The sequence below is a fragment of the Centruroides vittatus genome, unplaced genomic scaffold (genome assembly GCF_030686945.1).
Source record: "Centruroides vittatus isolate TY-2023 unplaced genomic scaffold, ASM3068694v2 contig_452, whole genome shotgun sequence".
In the NCBI taxonomy this organism is placed as follows: Eukaryota; Metazoa; Arthropoda; class Arachnida; order Scorpiones; family Buthidae; genus Centruroides; species Centruroides vittatus.
This window is the reverse complement of record NW_027122248.1, coordinates 1,928,398-1,946,062: the sequence shown is the minus strand read 5'-3', so window position 1 is coordinate 1,946,062 and position 17,665 is coordinate 1,928,398. Positions and strand designations below refer to the sequence as shown.

The 17,665-nt window shown below is 27.3% G+C and overlaps 1 protein-coding gene across 3 annotated transcripts in view; it reads right to left on the bottom strand.

The window, feature by feature from the left end:
• The window catches only part of LOC136977206 (TGF-beta-activated kinase 1 and MAP3K7-binding protein 2-like), an 81,544-nt gene extending 64,053 nt beyond the window's left edge, over positions 1-17,491 (bottom strand). Inside the window, exon 1 of one of the 3 annotated variants that reach the window (XM_067272670.1) lies at positions 17,208-17,491. The gene's annotated coding sequence lies outside the window, so the exon portion shown is untranslated. Of the gene's footprint in view, positions 1-17,182 lie in introns of all 3 variants that reach the window. The other 2 variants (XM_067272672.1, XM_067272671.1) reach the window with 2 other exon arrangements.
• Positions 17,492-17,665: the final 174 nt, after the last annotated feature.

Genomic DNA, 17,665 nt, shown 5'->3' with positions numbered 1-17,665 from the left:
GAGCCGCAGTTCAGTACTGTCGTGACGGATAGTATGGGAAGACGTGCGATTTTATTATATAATATAAAACAAATATTGAATTTTTTAATAAACATTTTCACAAAATTATAAAAATAAAATTGTAAAAATAATAATAAACAGAAATTAACACTTTCAGCAAGAACCGCATGTAACTCAAAAAGAGCCGCATTTGCCCATGTCTGTTTTATAATAAATGCATATGAATTTAGCATTGTCATTTTGTTATTATTTAAATCTATTTTATTACGATGCTGTTTAATCCACTGATTTAGAATCATCTTAGGGTAATCATATAAAATATATGTGCTTATTAATTTAATTTCTTACTTTGCTTTAAAAAAAAAGTAACAATAGAAAAACAAATTTCACATCAGCTATCCCAATGAACTATAAAAAATATGTTCCAAAAATTTAAAACTTGATGATGGTCTGTTGAGCAGGTTGAAAACATTCGTTGAATAAATCTTCTCTTGGTTATTTAAGGTGTTGTTATAATGATTATAAACTGTTATCTGAGTGTTGGTTGAATATAAAAACAACAGTTTTATTACATGTTTAAAGAATATATTAGATCATACAACAAATAAGAAAATAGACAAAATAAGATAAAAGAATTTCCCAGATAAAAAAAAACAAAAAACAGATGTTTGTGTCTATAGATCAGGCATGGGCAAATGCAGCTCTGAGTTACATGCAGCTCTTGCTGAAAGTGTTAATTTCTGCTTTTTATTATTATTTCTGCTTTTTATTATTATTTTTACAATTTTATTTTTATAATTTTGTGAAAATATGTTCATTAAAAAAATTCAATATTTGTTTCATATTATATTTATATTATATAATAAAATTGCGCGCCTTCCCATACTATCCGCCACAACACTACAGAACTGCGGCTCCCATGCATTTTGCAAAACCTACATTTCGGCTCCCACTGAACTCTTGCTTGCCCACCCCTGCTATAGATTATCACTTATACCCACGAGTTGATCAGATATCATCAGATGCTTAATGTGATAGATGATTACAGATCAATTACAATCATTTGCATTTATTTGTCTATTGTATCTCTCTCTATTGCACTCTCTCTCTCTCTCATTCTGCTTCAGTTTACACCGAGTATGCAGAGACTTTTGTGATAAACTGCCTAAATAAATATTACAAGTACAATTTTAACAGCCAGTTCACCAAATAAAAAGTATTTTAGGAAGCGGTTCTGCCAAACTGATGCAAACCAGCTGAATCCCACCACTACTTATACCTCTGCAGCAGAGGGACAGGTTATGTGAAGGTTTTATTTTCATGTTTTCAATGGTGTATACTCCACAGAAAATTGCTAACTATCTGCACAACATTATAATAATTCACAGATAGTCTTCAAGCCTTTCAAAAAGACTAATGGTAACAGACAAACAACAGGATTTAGATCTATAGCCAAATTTTAGTATCTGTGGCTGTTACAATTGGTCTTTTTTGATAGATTTTAGATTTTTTTCAAATTCACGCTTGTCACAAGGAAATCACAAAAATTAAAAAATGAATTTCTAGAGATGATATAATTGCATATAATATGGGAGATATGTTCAAAGATTTTGGAGAGAAATAGTACTTGAAGCCTTGAGATACTAAGAAAACAGAAATCTACTATTTCATAAAAATTTATAAACTTTTATGATGATATGTTTCCAGATGAAATGAAATAAATCTAACATTCAAATTTAATTATTTTGAATTAAAGAGAAAGTGGCCATACCCATCCATAATGGGCCAGTTAGAACCAACTTAGTTTTACATATAGTTTCTATTTATGAAAAACATTGATTAAAAGATTGTTTACCACAATTATCATACATATTTGCAAGAATGATTTATGGATACTAATATTAAGAGTACTTTTCCTGCACTGTTTATTTCTTTATATCACAATCTTAATTTTTTCCTTGCAATGCTTGTATGTGACATCATCTTAATAGAAAAATAGTGCTTGTTAGCAATTGCATGGCTCAAGGATACAGTACATTTCATCATAATGTAATGACATCACTGCTAACCAGCTTCACTCTGCTTGTCAAATAGTCTGTTTTATTTTCTTATGAAAAATTGAAATATTGACCATAGAGAAATAACCTCTTAGGTAGGTAAATAGCATGTTTTTAACTATCAAATAAATGTTAGTACTGAATATTATACAGCTTGCATGTAGCAATGTTCTCCTTGTGAGAGTGTATGATACTCTCAACTGATCCAATAAACTGAATAATAAAAATTTATGCTATTCATATTGTAGTGTTATAACCAATATACCACTACCAATGCATGCTGTATTCCCTAAGATATTTTTTGAAGCCAAGGTCATAATGATGACTGGCTGTTATGCCTACTAATGAATAAGATTCTATCTTATGTTCAAGCTAGGAAAGGTTTTGTTTAATAGTGAGTTTTATTGTATTTTATTGTTGTTAATAAAACTAAAAATCTTTATGGAGTTTCTATCAATATAAAAGTCTCCGCTACCACAATTTATTGTAAAATCATTCCTAGGAAAAAAGATTATTTTTAATTGGTTTCTAAATACAGTAGACTACTCAATGTAATTACTTTAGAACTAGCCTAAAATGATGATAATAACTGAGTGATAAGATTAAGCATAATAAGTAAATATGGCTAAAATTAATGGAAATTCCAGTTTTGTTGACTGACATTTAAAGAACAAGTTAAAACAGTTAAAAATTATGTAACCTGAAGATTTATTAATTAACATGTAATTCATTCTGTATTGTTCTTCTGTTACCAAATTTAACAATAGCTAGCTTAATGCCAGCAATTTTAACTATCCTATCAAGAGCAAAGCACACAACAATTAAAACAATTAACATTTAAAAAGGTGTTGGCTTAAACTGAAAACAATTGCATGTTATCAGCTACATGGTGAGACTGATATCAACAAAAACGAATGTAAAAAGGCCTACATACCTTAAGAGGTAACAATTGCTTATTGTAATTAAAATACATTATAAAAACTTAACTGAATTCTAACATATTTTCGGATCTGATAGTTTTGATAACATTACTTATTGTAATCTCAGATATTGTTATCAGTCATTTAAAGTCTACAGTACATCAATATTAAATAATCCCATTTAGTATTTTGCAAATAACCTGTTTGAATCAAAAATCAGTTATCATTGAGTTAATAACAGAAAAATTAGTATGATATAAATGATTTTATGTAAATTGTCAGGCACAAGGAAAAGAGTCCCCAGTGTGGTGGAGTCAGTAAACAAAAAGTCTGCCTCTAACAAATTTGCAATGTACAACTCAGACCTTATCCGTTTCTAAAATGTCACATGACAACTCCTTTTATAAGAGAAACAAACCACTGAGAATCCAAATTTTTTACTGTAAAATTTCTCTATGAAAAGTTGTACTAAAACTGATGGTAAGAATCAAAAAATGGATATAACCAATTTACCTCAGAAAAACTTTTGAGTATGTAAAGAGACACACTGCATATTAATAGCCAAAATAATTCCACTTTTACTAGTAAATTATGAAAAATTGATTTAAATTTAATTATTTTCAAGAAAAAAAATGAAATACAATAAAACAAAAAATAATGATTTGATGGATGACTTAATAAACTGTTCTGTAAAATAGTTTCTCTTGCTCTGGCTACAACAACAGGAATAGTTAATTTCCTACCAACGGTTGGCTAAGCTAAAGTATACATTAGTCTTTAAGAACTGACAGGTACTATCATGCCCCAAGAACTTAAACCAGTGAATAATAAGCTGAAACAATCCTATAAATTACATTTTGCAGTTAGATTCTGAGCTCAGTTTTATTTCTTCATTGTTTTTTGACTGTTTTAAGACAAAATTATGTTATCAAAGCTATAATAATCATAAATAGCTCAAAACCAATAGAAGGATAGTGAAAAAATGAATTAGCCAAACTAGTATAAAAACAACTGATATCCATAGTAAAACATCCGAGATGTAAAAAAAAATATTACACCAAGTAAAAATTATGGCACCTGAAGTGAAAGTCAGATTTTTTCTTGGGAGCTTCTCTTTGGTAAAGATGAGCTTGGTGCTTTGAAGTGATACTATAAGGTGTTTCCTTTCCGGATACAATTCCACGACTAACTTCAGTGATTTTATCCATTCAGCCACTGGTGAACCTTAACTTAATAAAAGCTATTTTCTGAAAGTATAGAGTATGTCATGTGAGATATATGTAACAATTTGCTATGAAACACCCTTTACGGGTTAATATCATTTCAATATGTAATAATATGTAATAAATTTAGATAAATTATTCATTAATTGAGTTAATCAATTCAGTATTAAGAGCATGTAAAAATTTCATAAAAGAAAAAGCAGATTTTGATAAATATGATTTTAGCCAAAAAATATACTAATAAAGAAAATTTCAAAGACAGGTATTATATAACTCAGTATGTATTCCTGTAGAAAAATAAAATTAATAGAGCTAAATGCAGAAGATATAAAATTCACAAACTAGATAATAAGTAAATCCTAGAGTTTAACTAATGAAAATCATTAATAAGCAAATAATTTAATTATATTTAGATAAAATTATCTTTTTGTTTTTGTATAATTGTTGTGTATTTATAATTGGTATATAGTAAAATAGCGTCTTCAATAATTTTAGATTTGATAGACATTAATCAGGATAAAAATATCTAAGGCTATTGAGAAAAAAAATTTCTGTTTAGCACTTTATCAAAAGTCTCATCTATACACAAAAGATTGTTTATATAAATGACATTTTAAAATAGAAATTGCATTCCATCAACAAGCAGAGAAAAAAATTGACCATTAAGACAACCATGACAAAAGAATATATATATTTTTTTTAAATTTAAAATTAATATGAAAATTAGCCACTACAAAACAATAAATAATGAAATCATCATTTCTTTCAGATGATTTGGTATATTTATTCAGAAGTTAACAACAAAAAACTTACTGAAATGAAGGCAGTACTACAAGATGACTAACTTGCAGATAATTTGCACTATCACTAAAATACTGAATTAGCATTGACAGAAAATATATATTAATTGGAATATGTTTTTCTTATTCCTACATGTGTTCAGTCTGTAGAAATCACTTAAAGTTGCAATGACAAGCAAGCTGATTGATATATTATCAACTCAGGCAATTATACAATACTAATTGAGAACATAACTTCTAAAGAATGCACCTGAAAATTCACCTTTGAATAGTTCTCAATTACTGCATTCAAATACTCATATCTTTACATGGAATCACACTGGATTAAAACTAGTAACAAAATTTCTTTGTGTAGGTAAAAATATTTTTACTATAAAAATGAACATAACTATATGGCATTTATCTGGTAGTCATATAGTTTAAAGGGAAAAAAATATATTAAAACCAGTTCAAAATGGAAAAAAATTCAGTAGATACAATTTTGATTTAGATAGATTTTACTATATATTCTTATTCTTACAAATACAGATATAATTGTTTGTCAAAATTCTGTAATTCTGTTCTTTATTATGATTATCTATACTGTCATTTTGAGTTCCATTTCTTTTATATTCTGATATATGAAATTTGATAATACAAAGCAATCCAAACTAATTATAAATACAAGCGATTATTTTATTGTAACATCACCACAATGCCAGGCTGCAATTTTTAATCATTTTTTAATTTATTTAATTCAAAATATATGCTTGTCGCCTTCAAATTGGTATTGTCTTGTCCCTGTATATCATACTTTTCCTTTAGCAATTGAGTTGTGCCAGTCATCCATATAACTCCTTTTGGGGAAAATTTTTGAATTGAAATAATGTGACTTCTGATTTGCTTTGGAAGTTCATATATAGATAATTGGGGTCCCCTGCACTTATGCTTTCCATATCTGGTCTCAGCTTTCATCTATTCAACTCTGTTCTCAAGATTAAGGAAGGACAGAGAGAAGGACAACAGTGGGAATTTATAGGTCTTTTTCAAATTACAGCCTAATTAGTATAGAATGAATTGAAAGTAATAACATGTTCTGGGGTTGTTATATTAAAATTTATTGAATTTTATATATATATAAAATTCAATCAAGTACATTCCTTCCTATTATAGTAAGTTTAAAAAACAAGACTGAAATATATTATATTATATATATATATATACACACACACACACACACACACACACACACACACACACACACACTGTATTTTGAGTCTTATATTGATAAATTAAATTCTAATTCTATTTTTAAGAAAAAATAATTATTACTTTAAAAAGTAACTGTTTACACCATTCAAATGTTAATTCTTTATGGAAAATATTAATAGTTCTCAATTTAAAATTATTGTTGATAAAAAAGAAAGGGATATTATTTTACTTTTGTCACTATTCTATTATAATTAATCAAATGATTCTAGTATATTTCATCACTTGTTAATTACAGAAACTGTTTAAATCTGCAAGTTCTAATTTATTCAAAAAATAAGGGGAAAAAAAAAAAAGTCAGAAATTATGCAGTGATCTATCATATTTTTGATATCAAAATATTTATCAAGAAAAGAAAAATGTGAGATAAGTTTTGAATATATGAAGTTTGATAGATACAAGTAAATGACTGGTATATTTACTTTATGTGAGAAATTATATGTTGAAACTAATAAAACCATGGCTAGAAAAAAAAAGACATTTCATAATAAAATTTAACATTAATTGTTAATTACGATAGATTCACATCATATTCCTGTTTGGTACATTATCTCAAATGTTGGCTATTCGCCGGATTGCCAATTTGAATGAAAAATAACTCAGCCAACATTCAATGACGACATTAGGATAGGTAGACATTTTGATGCGCTGCCAGCTATCAGTAAACTGTCAGTCAATTGAATATTTTTAAATTGAAAATTTCATAAATTTACACATTAGTCAACTGACTAAAAAAGGAAATCCGTTTAGTGAATTTGTAAATATATTATTTGGATTTTGTTATTGAGTTATTTAATAAGAGATATAACAGCTGATTAAATTGTTTACAGGATAGATTTTAATTTTACTGGTTATAAAATTTGATAGCAAATAATGTAGAAAATTTTGATCCCTATGTGAGATGAATATGATAAATATGAATATCACATATATATTCATTTCATTTGCTATCAAAGCTAATTCTATATAATTTTTCATCAACCAACATTCAGAATTCTGTTGGTCAATTTTAATTTACATGATAAAATTTCTGATATGAATCCATCTTTATGTCATATATTCATTTTGTTATGCAAGTAATTTCGAAATAATAAGTTCAACATTTAAACAAAAGTAGTTATAGTATACCTATATTAATTATATCTTAATTAGAATAAGCTCACTTCCACCAAAACTGTTTTTATAATTAATGAAGACATTTATCAAAACAACTGCATTAATTATGAAAACAATTTTGGTAGGAGAGAGCTTATTCCAATTAATATAGGTTTACTATAAAATTGAACTAAACATTGTAAAAAAATAAATATTTATGTAAAGGCTTATTACTTTCATATCTAATAAAGTTGTTATGAACAAAAATCATTTTAACAGTCAAAACAAATTGCAACTTGCTATATTGACTAAGCAATAATCAGAAACATCAAATAACATAATCTATCTAATAATAGAAAAAACCAGCAGTGTGTTGCTCAACTTTCCTGTCAACATTTAAAATTTGTGGTGGTGCCATCTGTTAATCACATTTTATTAAAAACTTTTTATATTTTTAACTATTATAAAATGACAAAAACCTTAACTTTGAGGGTAGGTAGATGCATTTTATAAAAAATTGTAAATGATAATGATGATTTTACTCATTATTAAGTCCAACCCTACTGGAAATATACACAACCTACATTATCTCCCCACCCCCTCAACCTTTAACCACCAAAATTTAATAGCATCAATCCTCCTAATAAACAAACCTTCCCAAAATTTCAGAAATTTGACAAAAAGCAGAAGAGTTATTAAGCTTCAAAGAGGGTGAACAAAAACTTGCCATCCACACACACAGAAATAACCTCCAAATTTTTTTGCATTTCTCAATGTTTCAAGGTGTTCTAAGTCCAAAAATGTAAAAATTTGGGTGGGTCATTTTTTGCCGGATCCTCATACTTTCCCTCTGTTAATAAGGTAGCAAGCAACATAATTTAGTTGTTGAACTACTTTTACATCAACAGTATTTGTCATTTCCATTATAAAATGATTTACCAGTATGTACAGTACACTAATTTCTTTTTACTTTCCTGTCTCTGTTATATATAATAGAATGAAAGTATGGCAATCTGTCAAAAAAAATGACCCCCCAAGATTTTTACATTTTTGGACTCTGAACCTTGAAATGTCAAGAAATGCAAAAAAATTTGGGGTTTTTTCCCTGTATGTATGAATGCTTTTGCGTGTGTGAGGGACCTTGATTTCGTTCACTCTCTTTGAAGCTTAACTCCTCTGCTTTTTATTGAAAATTTCTGAAATTTTGCAGAGAGGTTTGTGTATTAGAGAATTGATGCTATTAAATTTTGATTGTTAAAGTTCGATGGGGTGGGGATATAAATGGAATTGTGTGTCATATCTCAAGTAGGGTCGACTTAAATAATGATTTTACTTGTTACTGGCATTTACAAAATTTTTATAAAACCGATCCCTACACTCAAAATTAAGCTTTTTGACATTTTATAATAATTAAAAATAAAAAAAGTTTTTTAAATAAAATATATCATAATAGATGGCATCAGAGTTAAATGTTGCCTAGAAAGTTAAGCAACTCATTGCTCGATTTTTGCCTTAATAGTTTGTTTGATGTGTTCATTTAATTACATAAGCAAAATTTCGTAAACAACCTTCATTAATTTGAAGTCAGATAATTTAAATTTCTGATTAATATAAATTTACAAGATTACTATCATACTCCATCAAAATTAACATTAAAATCTTGAATTAATGCATGCAATCTAAGATCTTTTTCGCTAATTTGAACAAAAATATTGCACTTTGCATTATGAATGTTGTTTATTACATAAACATATAAATGACCTAGTTGATCTTGACCATATTTCATTTTCTCTTTCTTAATGAGCAATACAATCTTTTTTTTTGAAATTTTAACCATTATGATTTGAGCTAAAAATTAATTAATTTCCAAAACAAAATTTATCTATGATGATTTTATATTTAATTTTTATTATTCAATAAATGCATTTTTTCTTCTCTCTACTTGTAAAAGTTTCTAACTTTTCCTAGAGATGAACTAATTAATCGTTTGATAATGATTAACTGCACTAATTGGTTGTCACTCGACAATTTTAATTCTTCAATAATGATTGGAGAATTAATGGATGAAATTATGTAACGTACCACATATGATGTCTTCAATTTAATTAAATTTATTGATATCATAAAAATGTATTTAATGAACAGCTATAGCAAGTGCATGATCAGTAACTGGATTAATAATTTAAAAAGTTAATACACACAAACAAATCAATTGACAACACAGCTTATAAATTTTTTAAAAATCACTTACATAATGAGTATTTTTGAAAGAATTACCATAATTATTTAATTTATTTTTATTATTTTGGTACAGGAACATCATAACAGCTTACATAAGAAAATAAACATATGTAACAGTAAGACTAACATATGGGACAAAAAACAAAAATATTATCTACAAGTTAGAATGCGACTGAACCAAATTTTACATTGGGGAAACTAGTAGGGAATTAAAGGTTTGTTTTAAAGAATATATCTCTGCCATAGAGTACAATAATAACAACAACTACTCAGCTGTAGCTATCCACTGTAATAAAGAAGGCTGCCAAATTGTAAAGGATGCTGTCAAAATAGTTAAAAAGGAATCAAATACCTATAAAAGAAGATGGTATGAACAATTAGAAATAATAAAAAACTAAAAGGAGAAAATCACGAATAATAATTTCGGCCAAAAATTACACGAATTGTGGTACACATACTTGACCAGAGGGGGCATGGGGGGAGGGAGAAGTGTGAAAATGAATAGGGGAGAGGGTGATGGCTATTCTGGAATGTACTTCACATCATCATCTTACTTTATTCGTTTTACAGTGAACCTGCTTATTATTTTGTTTTAACAATGTATATTTTTACTACTTTGCTGCTTTACCAGTACTTTAGTTTAGTATTCTGCTTTATTGTATCAGCACTACTCTTTTTTTATGTATAATTTTTTTGTTTTATGGCATGTTTAATCTTTTAATGTTCTAAACGTCAAATCAACATGTTAAATGTAATTCTATAGCCTTTTTTCATTTGTGTCAATTACAGTACTTTAAAATTGTTAACCTCCTTTTAATTTTGTAGCAAAAAAGCTGATGGTCTGAAATGCATTCTGAAAATCAAATTAGACTTAGAAAAACACTATTTTATGTCCTGTGGTGTAATAAGTCTAGTGGTAAAGGCCAATCTTAGTGCTCACAAGTCATTGAAAATATTCTGTTATGGTACTAATACCATTTTTAGAAATATATATATATATATATATATATATATATTTTTTTTTTAAAGAATAAACTACAATTTCATTCATAACTAATCATCTCACCTCTAATGTTAGCAAATTTCACTGAATAGTCAGCAGTCATCACAATCATAAAAATAATATGTATTTTTTCTGTCTATTCAGCACTATAAAGAAGGAACTAGAAAATGGAGAAAGTAAAGTCAGCTTTCTTGACTGGCACTATGATGAATTTTCATATCATCTATATGCATCATTCAGTAAAATTAGCCAAAATGCCCCCATGCCCCCAATGATAAATATCTAGACGTGATCCTGCTCTCTGACTACTAAATAAATAGTAGTAACCTAACTTAATCACGGACAATTTATGAAATTTATTTTTCAGTATTTTCATACAACTTTAAACTGGAAACAAATAATTAAATATATAAATTTTATTTTACTGACAGATACTGAACAAAACTATTATTATAAAAAAGTTAAAACTAAAATTTAAAAAAATTGAAATTTTATATTTTAAAAAATACTGGACAATAATTATTTAGTGATTAATCATACGATTAGATGATTATACAATCCCAATTAATCATTCATCATTAATTGGTTAACTTGACAATTGTTCCATTCTTTATCATTTCTGAAATTTTATTATTCTTTTGACAGTTTTGATTATTAATAATTTTTCTAGAGCCTTGGAATTAAAATAAGAATCTAATGCAGAGTTTCTGCTACATATTTTCCATGTAGAAAAAATTTGTACTATTTTTTTTTAATCACTATAGCAAAATAAACCAGCAACTGACAAACAAACTGGTAATAAATAATGAGTGTCACAAACTAAAACTCACACTGATTGTAAATTGATGCTGTTTGGCAGGACTTGTGTGGGTATTCAGAACAGCAAATGTTGCCGAGCTTATTTTCTATAAAGACATCCAGTCCTCAACAGACTACAGAAATGTATTTAACAGCGTGTTGCAACAGAAAAGTGAAGCAATAATTCTCCAGATGACACTTGTAATATATTAAAATTGTGTATTAATTATACCATTGGTGGTAAAATGTAAATAAAAAGCAATCTTCAGAAATTTTTTTCAAAAATGTATTTAATTATTCAAAATTTTGTAAAAATAAAAAAAATGTTTAATATTTATATATATATATATATAATCATCACATATTACAGTCATAAAAGTTTTTAATAAAATATCAATTACAAAAAAATTAATTTTTTATAGAAAATAATTTTTTAAATTTTTCTTCAAAATCAGGTCAAAAACATCAAATCTGCACAGTCAAATTGACAGTTATGCTATGCAGACCATTGTCAGATCCTTGCTTCCAGAACCTAGTAAGCAAGGATCAGACAAAGGTCCAAGTAGCATAACTGTCAGTATGGCTGCATGGTACGTGGTAAGTGGAAGCAGGTAAAGGGTATGTGGTAAAGAGGGGCTCAAACCTGCTGGTTCGAGCCCCTCTGTAGACTGATTCTTTTCTTCCAGAACCTTCTAAATTAATTATTAAAATATTAATTTAATTATAATTATTAAATTTAGCAAGAGATTGTGCCTAATGCCTGTTTCTAGTGCCAAATTACTTAGCATTTTAATTAATAATAATATTTGTAATATAGCTCGATGTAATTCAGTAATCATTTGGCAATCTACATTCACAAAGAATGTAAAAATTAATGAGTAATAACAAACAAACTTCTGTGGGAGGATTGTGTCATATAACAAACTTAAAAAAAATTACATAACAAAAAGCAATCTAAGTTTCACATTTATTTCCACATTTTATGAGCATGCCAAAAACAAGTGTATTTCGTACACTTATATTACAGATGTCCAATTATTAATTTTATCTATAAGAAAAACCTCACAATACATGGTATCATTGGACATATAATTTTCTGGTCAATTATATTTATTCTAGAAGACTTTATTGCATCTGTTTCAGATGAATACAAACTGGAAAACAAAAATCAATTTTTATATGCAAGTTTTTTAAAAAATTATGCAATTTATAGAATTGTATTGATTTTTTATAGTAGTAACAAAACTAAAAATTAGCCAGCTCCATCCATTATAAAAACAACTAATCAGCAGCAAAAAACTTAACTACACATTGTTATTCAAACAACTGTTTCCAGTCAAAAGCAATGTATCTGCCACAAAAACCTACTATAAGATTATATAATATCTAGCAGGTAGGCCTGGCATTGCTCCGGCAAAAGTAACGATAGCGATAATTAAGATTATTACATTATAGTCACAAGAGAAAAAGAGTAATTTCATCAACAAACTAAATATTTCTAAAGAAAGGTCAAATTTGAAAGTTGAATGTTCTAATATTGTTCAATTTTCACAATGTGTTCTGATTATATCGTTCGATTTTCATCGAATGTTCTAAAGAAGAAAGATCGAGAAAAACCGAACTAATCTGTTTAAATTTGAAAATCGAATATGTTCTAACATATTACTCTTTCTTTTTTCTTTTTTTCCAGAGCCTGTAAATCTTGCACGTCGCTTTCTCTTGTTCTCAACATTTCCATTGTTACTTAACACTTTGGTATTTAAATTTGGTACCCAAACTGTGTACCAAATTTCAACTTTCAACTCCTAACCATTTTGGCTCTGCACTGATTATGGTACTTAAATCTGGTACCCTAACTGTGTACCAAATTTCAACTTTCAACTCCTAACCATTTTGGCTCTGCACTGATTATTATTATTATTATTATTATTATCTCGTCTCAATTATATAAAAAAATTTTTTTAATAAAATATTTCAATAAGAGAAAATGAAACACAGTTTTGGTTTTTAGACAAAAAAAATGCAAGTCTCTGGAATACATGTAAAATATGAAGGAAGCATACTTCTTCTGGCATGACACATAAGATAAACAAAAATATCTATTTTCTAGTGAAAAGGAAAAGTTTGAAGACAACATCATCTACTACAGAAAAGAAATTTTTGCAATAAACATAATAGTAAAAAAAATTCTCAGGTTTGTGAGAGTTAAAAGAATACCATCTATTCCATCAAACCTCTCAAATTTGTTAATCAATCATCAAAATTACAGTCAAAATGGTGCATTTGTCTATGTGAGGTGTTCCTGTGAACATCAGCCATAATTGGATAGATGGAAGATCACAATGTTGCAATATAAAATCAAAAGCACTAAAATTTTTTGAACTTTCAGAAGAATCATTGCTAATGTATATTTCTACTTTATTTGATAATTGCATAAAAATTCTGTAATATACAAGGATAGAACAGTTACTTTTAAATCTCTATTTTTTTTGTTATTGAATCCAAATAATTTTGCCCACTCACAATCACTTTTTTATTTTCTTTATTATTTCGTATTTCAAATATATTAATATATAAATTGATGTTTTAATTAAATGAATAAAAAATAAGTATGTTTTTATATCAAACATAACAAATAAAATTAAAAATACTATATTAATGGAGTGACTAATGGACCTTTTAGGCTGAAATGCATTTGGTTTGAAACTTGCACACTAGTACAGATTTTTGTGATATACTATAAGAAAAATCTATACCTGTATTTCGTCTCAAAACATTTTAAATATTTCAAATGATTATTTGAGGGAGGTGGAAATCAATTGTCTTTGGACTTTTTTCTTTAAATAAGTAAGTGGAAAAGTATTTTTCATTGTGCCTTGTAATGTCATATATTTTCCTCTTTCATATAATTTTATTTAGTTAATTTTGAGGTTAATGTTACCTATGGTAGCAAACATGGTGGCTTGTCTCTGAAACAGTGGGGATGCACATTCTAACATGACCTATTCTAACAAATTACCATAATTATTGCCAACCAAATTATTAGAATAGGGATAATTTATTAGAATAGGTTAGGTTAGGTTAGAATGTGCGTCCCCACTGTTTCAAAGACCAGCCACCACGTTCGCTACCATAGGTAACATTACCTAATGTATTAAAAATTGGTTAATGCTGACCATGACTTACGATAACCATCCCTTATGAAAAACAATACAAAAGAAGCCCAATTAAAACACATTATGCAAACAACAAAAAATAATTTCTACATCCATGTAGTATTTCATTCAATTAAGCAATGTTTGGAAATTTCTCATATTTTAGGTTTGTAATAATTTAATCAACCTATTAATATTGCCAAATTTATACTTATAAATTTTTTCTTCTTTTAAAAGGATAGTATAAAAACAAATTCTTTTGTACTGTCATTTTTCTGAATAATTGAAGAACTTCTATTTAATTTCATATAATTGCCTACAATACAGTAACAATGTATAAAAATATTTATAGAAAACAAATTTCAAAAACTGAAAATTAAGTCTAAAGCATAAGAACAGCACATGCATTTATAAAAGAATAGCTTCCACGATCATTTCAAATTTGTAATAAAATAAAATACTGATAAAATAAACTATATAGAACTTCACACTATGGAATTTAGATTTAAAGAAAAATTGTTGAAATACAGTTTGACATGAAAACCTGAAATTTTATCTATTTAGAAGAAAAATAAAATGATAACTACTTAAAAAATTTGTGTCATTGTTATAATGTTACAAAATTAATATCTCTTAAAAATAAATAATAAAAAAGAAGAAAAGATTTTTCAAAAAACTTAGAAATAATATACTACTATAAGTATTATGTACAGTACATTAAATATATTATATTGTACTCTGCATTATGATGAGAATGTAAACAAATTTACATAATTTCATAAAAAGAACTTTTTGTGATTTGAAATTAATACTAATATTTGTAAAACAGAGATGCATTTGATTCTGTTTTATCTTGTAACATGTAAGTTAGTTAATTTAAAAATAAACACAACCCAATTACATATCTAGGAGAAAAACAGTTCTTTAACATAACCAAAATTTATTATTGATATTGGTTAATTAGATTTAAAAAATGTCTGGAAAACATTAAATATGTGGCAGCTTTATATTATTTTTATAACAACAAAGAAAAGACGTCACAACTGATAAAAATTTGTGTATAACTTATTTTGAACCTATTCATTACTTGAAAAGTACTGTACAGTACATCAAAATCATCTTTAGCTAGAAAGAATATCATCAATATTATGTAGCCAGAGAAAATTCTTGATTATAATTATTTAAAAGTGTGATCATTTTATAAGATAAACCAAAATCAAACATACTGTAAAGAAAATGTAAAATTAATTTCACCAGGAATGTTTTCAGATCTATTACGTCAACATCAATTATCTCATAATCCTTCTTCTTATAAATATATAGTTATTTAAAAGTTAGAATTTAAATAAATAAATTACATTTTACTAATTAAAAATTTATCTTTAGATTAGTAATCAAAAGAGAAACATTCAAAACAACATATAAAAATTTAATATTCTAATTTTAAAGATATCTTCCCGCTGCTAATGACAACCCTTGAAGAACCTTTATGCCCAGTAACAAAAAATATTTAATAAATTGTCCAACAAACGCTTTCAACCTTACTCAAGGTCTGCATCAGGTTAGAGTACGATCGGTTCTTCAAAAGGTTCAAGGGTTGACTTGTATTAAATATTTATTTCACGTTTTAAAACTGATAATGTGCTAAATTAGAATCATCATCAACAGTATGGTAGATATATTTCAAGATTAGACAAGTAGACGAACTCCACAGATGCCGGTATTTTTGTTTAATGCACCGGTAATAGGTACCAGACAAGGTGTCGAATTTTTGTTTTAATTGACGTTATACTAAAACATAAATGAATTAAATACCATGTCAACTGATTATTCAAAATTTGAACTGGAAATTTTCTAAATCCTCAGGAGGTAATTTCCAAAGTGAGAATTACCACTCGAGGGGCAGAGAGTGAATCTAGGGGTAAAAAGAAGCAAGGGGCACCGGAGGCAGGGTCCCGACCAAACAGCAAGGGTTCAAGTGACCAACAACTTTTTGGGGTGAGAAGAAACATTGCATTTAACGGTTTCCGGACGTGGAGAACAATGTACAGTAAGGATGCAAAATGCAAGGTTCGTAGCCAAACTTTTCTAAGAATATTTCCGAGCTTTTCTCAAACAAGGAAGAATGGGGCGGGGGCATCGGGCACAAATTTATGGATTGAAGAAATTTGGGAATTGCTGGTCTAAACACTTTACACAGCAATTTGGAAAAGAATTTTTCCATTTCGACTAAATTTCAGACATTTGATTTACAGCAGAATTTGTTTTGACTTGTTCAGATATTTTGGCATGTTTTGTATCAAGAAGAAGCAATAAGTTACTTTCCTAGTAAATGGCTAAATTTACTTTTGAAGATATTTGCTTATGCTTACTTTATTTTATTTTTATTTTAAATTTCTTAAATGTAACATTATTTAAAACAATAAATTTTACTGAAAATACTTTTAAAATGTTTATAGTCACCAGTAAATTTACAATATTAAAAGTTTACTTACCAATTAATACCAATATTATAGTAATTTATTATCATATAAAATACTTTGCTAATTAAATAATTAAATGGGTGTTTAAAATATAACTTCTGTATTTATGAACTTCAAAATAACATTAATGAAAGGCATAATTAGTAAATAGCTACTTACAGAAGTGTATAAGATCGTGTCTCACCTTTAAATATTCAAATAACTTCCTGTATAAAGGAATGATAACGGAAAGAATGCTAATAATCCAATATCCATATCCTTCTACATAAACACTTCATCATTTCTCAAAACGAAAGACAGCCATATAGTGACGTCAGTAGCACGTGACAACGTAAGAAAACTTTACAACAACGCACAGCAGTCAAACGAAATCGAAATTATAAGACTAAATATTATTGGTCTTCCGATTTGCAAAATTTATGTTTTAACCAACGGAAACATTTTACAGTACGTATCGTCGTAACACTAAATTTAAAATAATAATAAAAAATTTAGTTAAGTTATTTCGTATTATTATTACGACTAATTAAAATTAAATAATAATTACTTTAAACGATTACGTATTCTTCGATCGTTTTCCGTATTAAAATTTAATCACGTGGTGTGTAAACTTATTAAATTGAAGTAAAACGTAGCGATTTT